The sequence below is a fragment of the Suncus etruscus genome, chromosome 17, assembly GCF_024139225.1.
Source record: "Suncus etruscus isolate mSunEtr1 chromosome 17, mSunEtr1.pri.cur, whole genome shotgun sequence".
NCBI lineage: Eukaryota > Metazoa > Chordata > Mammalia > Eulipotyphla > Soricidae > Suncus > Suncus etruscus.
The window spans coordinates 54,495,526-54,502,095 of record NC_064864.1 but is presented as its reverse complement, the minus strand read 5'-3'; the positions used below and the strand labels follow the sequence as shown (position 1 = coordinate 54,502,095).

Sequence of the window (6,570 nt, the reverse complement as noted above, 5' to 3'; positions counted from 1 at the left end):
TAGAACAGAGCTCCCCACCACCACTGTTAGATAACATAATTAATAAAGGAATTATTTTAACATAAATTTTGTTTGCCCTTAAGATATTGGAAAATGAGAGCAAGCAAAAATTGCAAAAAGTTTTTATTAGAAAATTAATAACATGTAGATTTGATAATACTAAAAACCAATAAAACCCAAATTTGTGTGTGATTGTAGTTTTTGTTTTGGGATTATTCTTGCTCTGTTTTCAGGCATCCCTCCTGGTGGTACCATATGTCCTGTCAGCTGTACTCTCTCTCTGAGCCCAAATTCTGTTTTTATTTTAAATTAAGTCAAATAATTTTATGCTTCTTAGATAGATATATAAAAAATAAAGATCTAAAGTGGTAGTCTCCAAAGTTGAAGAGTGGAAGTTACCCCTGATTTTAGGAATGAAAATTATTATAAATAAATATAAAGTTACATATAACCAAATTTAGACATTGTGTATTTTTTTTGTTTTGTTTTGTTGGGGGGGGTCACACCCATCAATGCTCAGGGGTTACTCCTAACTCTACGCTCAGAAATCGCCCATGGCAGGCACAGGGGGCCATATGGGGTGCCAGGATTCGAACCATCATCCTTCTGCATGGAAGGCAAACAACTTACCTCCATGCTATCTCACGGGCGCCAAATTTAGACATTTTAAATAAAATAGAATATTTCTTACAAAGATGCAAACTACTAAAAGGAACTCTAGAAAAAGACAATTGAATCAAATATAAAGTAAAATTTCAGATCACAATGGAATCAAAATAAAACAATAACAAATAGCTAGGAAACCTCAATAGATTAGAAAATGACAGTGCACTATAAAATAGTAATGGATCAATAAATACATTTCAAGAGTTTAAAAAATGCTTTAAACAGATTGAAATAAAATACATTTTTGTAATTTCTTGCTTGCTAATCAACAGATTTGGGACATGTTCTGAGCTTTATTTCTTCAGTACACATTGACATGTACTTACTCATTTGTAAATTGAATATCATATAAATAATACCTATTATAACTATGTAAATATATAATAGAATACTATCCGATTAAATTATACACAAAATGTTAAGCAATTATGATGCCTTAAAAATTACAATGAATAATTCAATAATATTTTTCTGCTTTCATAAAAATGTTCACAGATGCCTCCTAAAAACAGCTCTTGAAGGCTGATAGAAACCATCAACAATTGGTGGTGGGAATGTTGCACTGGTGAAGGGGGGTGTTCTTTACATGACTGTAATCATACAACTATAATCATGTTTGTAATCACGGTGTTTAAATAAAGATAATTATAAAAAAAGAAAGAAGGAAAGAAAGAAAGAAAGAAAGAAAGAAAGAAAGAGAAAGAGAGAGAAAGAGAGAAAGAAAAAAAAGAAAGAAAGAAAGAGAGAAAGAAAGAAAGAGAGAAAGAAAGAAAGAGAGAAAGAAAGAAAGAAAGGAAGGAAGGAAGGAAAGAAAGAAAGAAAGAAGAAAGAAAGAAAGAAAGAAAGAAAGAAAGAAAGAAAGAAGAAAGAAAGAAGAAAGAAAGCTGACAGAACTAAATATCTAAGAGTCAGTAACAATGAAATCATGAGACCCAAACTTTAACAAATTAAACTTAAAATGGGCCTGTTACACAGACAGGCTGGGGGATGGGGTGGTGGTGGTATGGAATGCATTTGGGAACATTGGTGGATAGAAGTGACATTGGTGGTGGGATTGGCCCTGATTCATTGTTGTGTCTAAAACCCAACTATAAAGGACTTTGTACATTACCCTGCTTTCAATAAAATAAATAAAAATTAAAAAAAAAGAAACCATTAACAAGAATGTATAGAAAAGGCATGGTTTTGGTAATCCTGTGAGTCAGGGTGGGTAGAAAAGAAGAGAATATTTAAAATAAAAACATTGAAAATGATATGGTGATTAGCAGCTAGAACAGGGTAATTAGTATATCCATTGATAATTTCTGTATATATTATATAAAAGAAATTTGTGGCAAAGAAACAAGTCAGCCATATCTGACTGCAGACATACTACCTATTGAGATTTCTATAAAAAATAAAGCAATATACATTTATATGCTGGCAAAAGCAGTAAAAAATAAGGATGGAGGAAACTAGAAGAAAAGAAAAGGACATAACACTGTATGTCAGGATGATTCCATTTCAAATTATTAAAAAATGAAAAGAAATGACAATTTATAAAAAATTTGTGGAAGTTTATTGAAAGAACTACTAGAATACTTGGCATTGAATGAGTATACTAGCAAAAAAGAAAGGTATATTATCAACTATCTTACTTTTCTTTTTTCTTTTTCTTGGTTTTCAGGTCACATCTGGCAGCACCCAGGAGTTACTCCTGGCTCTGCACTCAGAAATTACTTCTGGCTGGTATTCGAACCACCTTTTGTTGTGGGTGAGCTGCATGCAAGGCAAATGCCCTACCATTGTGCTATTTCTCCAGCCCCAATTATCTTACTTTTCATGTTGGCAACTAGAGAAAATCAACAGAGAAACATCAATGGAAAGGAGAGATTGACAAACTTTATAAAGTTTAGCCTGGCTAATAAAAAATTAATTGAAAATATTCTTTACTAGTATTAAAATAGTTTACTACTAATGACATAGATATTAAAAGCATAAAAAGAATATCATGTACAGCTCTACAATGTCAAATGTGCTAATTCAGGTAAAGTGGGTAATTGTTTGGAAAATATAATTTTCTAAACCTCATGCAAGACCAATTTTCTTCATAAATTGAATCAAAATTAATACATTTAAAATTCGGAGGGCATCCCTTTAACAAGTTGGGTTTAATAATGAATTTTTATCACTTATGAAATAATCTTTACCAATCTCTAGAATTAAATTCAAAGAATACTTAAAAAAAATTGGAGGCCTACCCAGCAATGCTCAAGTTTCACTTTCAACTCGACACTCAGGAATCACTTCTGGTGGTATGTGCCATTTGTAGCCCTGGCTGGCCATATGCAAGGAAAGTGCCCCCACATTTCTAATGTCTCCCAGTCATAGAGGGAATATTTCTAACGTATTCTAAGTGGTCAGCACTAAATTTGGAACAAAATGTTGTAAAGACAAGGGAGTAGTACGCAGGGGAATGGGTAATTTATGGTGATCAATGAGTTCTTGGGAAGTAATAAAACCAAGTCATGATTTAAGAAGTTACTCTATCATTGATCCTAAAACAGTAAAAAGCACTAAGTTTGGATCTAGTATGTGGACATAGAAGATGTAACACATATTTACATATATATAACACCAATATATGAGAATAATACCCAAAAAACAATAGAAAAGATGTATGGGAAGGGGAGGGTTGACTTAAGACTACATTTAGGTTACAAATGCTAAGCATTACATTGGAACTATTTTTGCTTTAGTGTAACAGAGGCATCATCACACTAACCCTAAAATAATCTCTTTCTCTTTTTGTGATTCCCTGAGCTCAGTCATTAATTTCAGAAAATAACAAGAACCTAGATTCACTCCTTTTTACTAACGTGTTTTTTTTTTTTTGATGAGAGGTAAGGAAGGTCCTTGTGAATTTAATCTGTAACTCTAAGTCAAAGCCACCTCTGCAGTCTTTTTTAAGGGGGGCACACCCAGTGATGCTCATGGGTTACTTTTGCTAAGCTCTCAGAAACTGCTCCTGGCTTGGGGGACCATATGGGACGCTGGGGGATCAAACCGTGGTCCTTCCTGGGTCAGCCGCATGCAAGGCAAACGCCCTACCACTGAGTCATCGTTTCGGTCCCAAATCTGCAGTTTTAAGTTAACCTCCCCCTCCCCCCAAATGTCAACACTTCCCCCCCCACCCCCCCCGTTCCAGTCCAGATTATTTTTCAAGCCACAAAGTTTGCTTTGTGGAAGAATTGGCAAGAACGTGCTACATTGTGTTCATTAGCTTATAGTAATCATAATATGATTTTGGTGGGGGTTTGCCAATACAAACATGTCAAGTTTCATAGATAACTAGTGCTAGTTTGTGCAATTTATTTCCCAGGAAAACTCTGATGATTAGCACTCTATAGTTTGCTTTTGGGTACAAATTCCTCTTTGTTGTTCCTATGAGAAAAAAAGTAATTACTATTGCATTTCTGTGTGCACGATACATTTTTCTGAGGACAATAGAAAACACATTTAATTTCTTTTTTCTTTGGTTTTTGGGTCACACTCGGCAGAGCTCAGGAGCTACTCCTGACTCTAAGCTCAGAAATCGCTCCTGACAGTCTCATCTTAGGGTGACCAAATGGGATGCCGGTATTCGAACCACCGTACTTCTGTATGCAAGTCCTATCTCCATGCTATCTCTCTGGCCCTAGTATTTAATTTTTAAATAACCTTAAAACATAGGGATTGTGATTGCCTGATTTTTTCCAATGTAAAATTAAAGCTTAATTTATTCAATGCTAGCTTCCATCAAATTCTACTAAGCCTAAACTTTCAACATAATGAATAAGTTAGTGATGAATAGAAAGAGAAATGACTAAGACTAAATTGGAGGTGCAACCTCTTATGTTACCAAGTAAGTTTTTTTGAGGACTAGTTTAATAGTTAGTTAAGAGAAAACAATTGCCACACTTTGATTAATATTAAGTAAAATAAAGTTTGTGAGTAATAATACCTGGTAGAAGGCCTGGTGTAAATGTTTGACTTTGAACTTTAGAATTATATCAAAGTATCAGAGTATAGATACCAAACCATCACTCAGCTGATTTAAGGCTATTAACTTTAATAGAACACACTTTTATAAGTAGTGTTTGTTTAGAAGCACTTGAATAATCATACCTATAAGGATACAGAAAAAAATGTGAGGTGAACAATTATACGTCTTTAATAATCATAGATACTTAATTATTTATTGAGTAATAATTTACAGAGATCTTCAGTCAATAATTAGTATAAATTTTTTCAATTGCGTCAGTGCTAATATATACACTACATAACTGACCAAAATAGTTTTCTTATTTTATGAGTGATGGTAAGAACAGTATCTTCCAGTGTTCTAGACTTTTTGAAAGCATTCATTAAAATGTTCTCAGGGGTCGGAGAGATAGCACAGCAGTAGGGCAGTGGTTTGAATACCCGCATCCTATATGGTCCCCGTGCCTGCCAGGAGTGATTTCTGAGGGCAGAGCCAGGAGTAACCCCTGAGCATTGCCAGGTGTGGCCCTAAAACCAAAAAAAAAAATCTCAAAAACAAACAATTTTGAGAATATCTGAAAATAAATTATTATGTTTAATGATAAAATAAAATAAGATACTTTTTTCTTTCTGTCACAATGTGTGAAGCACTGTTTTTGGGTGCTTAATCAGGGGCAAAGAAATAAGCAGACCTAGTGAGTGATTCACTGTGTGTATTGAAATTCCAATCATATCTAAATGATTTTATAGCAAATAAAAATTAATGCTGATAAAGAAACCATTGAGAAACCTCCCATTTTCATACTGAAAATTGTTTTAGTATTTTCCATGTTTGTTTCTTTTTACTAATCATATCAAGAGATAAATACTCTTCCAGCATCGGCCTGACTGGTCTCTAGATCAATGGGCATAACATGGTTTATTCTTAAATTGATTTCTACTTATGCCACATGTAAGTAAGATTTTTCTAGCTAGAAGAGATGCCAGTGAATACAACCCAAATATCAGTCTTTATTTTCATTACTTATGCCATGAAGCATAGTTAAGAACAACCATTATGAAGCATTCAGTGCTGGCAAAAGAAGCTAGTGATCTTTTTTTCCTATTGTTTTCTTTTTAATAATTTTTATTGTAATCAAAGTGAATTATAAGTCTTTCACAGTAATATTAAAGTACATAGTGACATTGAATTAGGGTTTGTTTTTTTAATGTCTCATCAATTCTTGGATACCTTTGCATATTAGCCAATTCTATGTACTAATCTTTTATAAGTGCCAACAATCAAGGATAGTTTATTTTGTGATTCTCTATGTGTAAATTTTAATACAGAGGATAATTAAACTTAAAGGCAAAAAGGAGCAGATGAATTGCATTATTAGAAGATATGAAATAATATCATTATCAACTGCAATAACAGTAAAAATCAGGGCCAACTACTGAGCTTAATTTATGTATTGTTTAATTATCTGTAAGGAAATGAAAAAAATTTTTGTCCCCCAATTCACAATACTGACCAGGCAAAGGGCCTGGGTTGAGGTGTATATGGGGTGCATTTACTGTACCTCCTCTTTCTATACAGTCAGTATAAAGAACACAATCTGTGGTAAGAATCGGGAGGCCTTATCTTATCTTTTCTTTTTTTTTGATATTATATATATATATTATATAATCCTTCACCAGTGCAACATTCCCATGACCAATATCCCAAGTGTACTTCCTCCCCACCCCACACCAGCCTGTACTCTAGACAGGATTTCTTCTACTTACCTCATTCAGTCACATTTTGTTATGATAGTTCTCAGTGTAATTATTTCTGTGATTGCACTAAATGATTCCTGTGGTGAGCTTCATGTCAGGAGATGGACCCTCCAGTCCTCCTGTATTTTGTCTCTAAGAAAAATT

General features: G+C 33.6%; 1 non-coding gene across 1 annotated transcript; it reads right to left on the bottom strand.

Annotated features, from left to right (window-relative positions):
- Positions 1–6,155: 6,155 nt before the first annotated feature.
- On the bottom strand, positions 6,156–6,288 carry LOC125995595 (small nucleolar RNA SNORA51). The gene has a single exon (XR_007491092.1). It is a non-coding gene; the product is annotated as a small nucleolar RNA SNORA51 (small nucleolar RNA).
- Between the last annotated feature and the right edge of the window lie 282 nt (positions 6,289–6,570).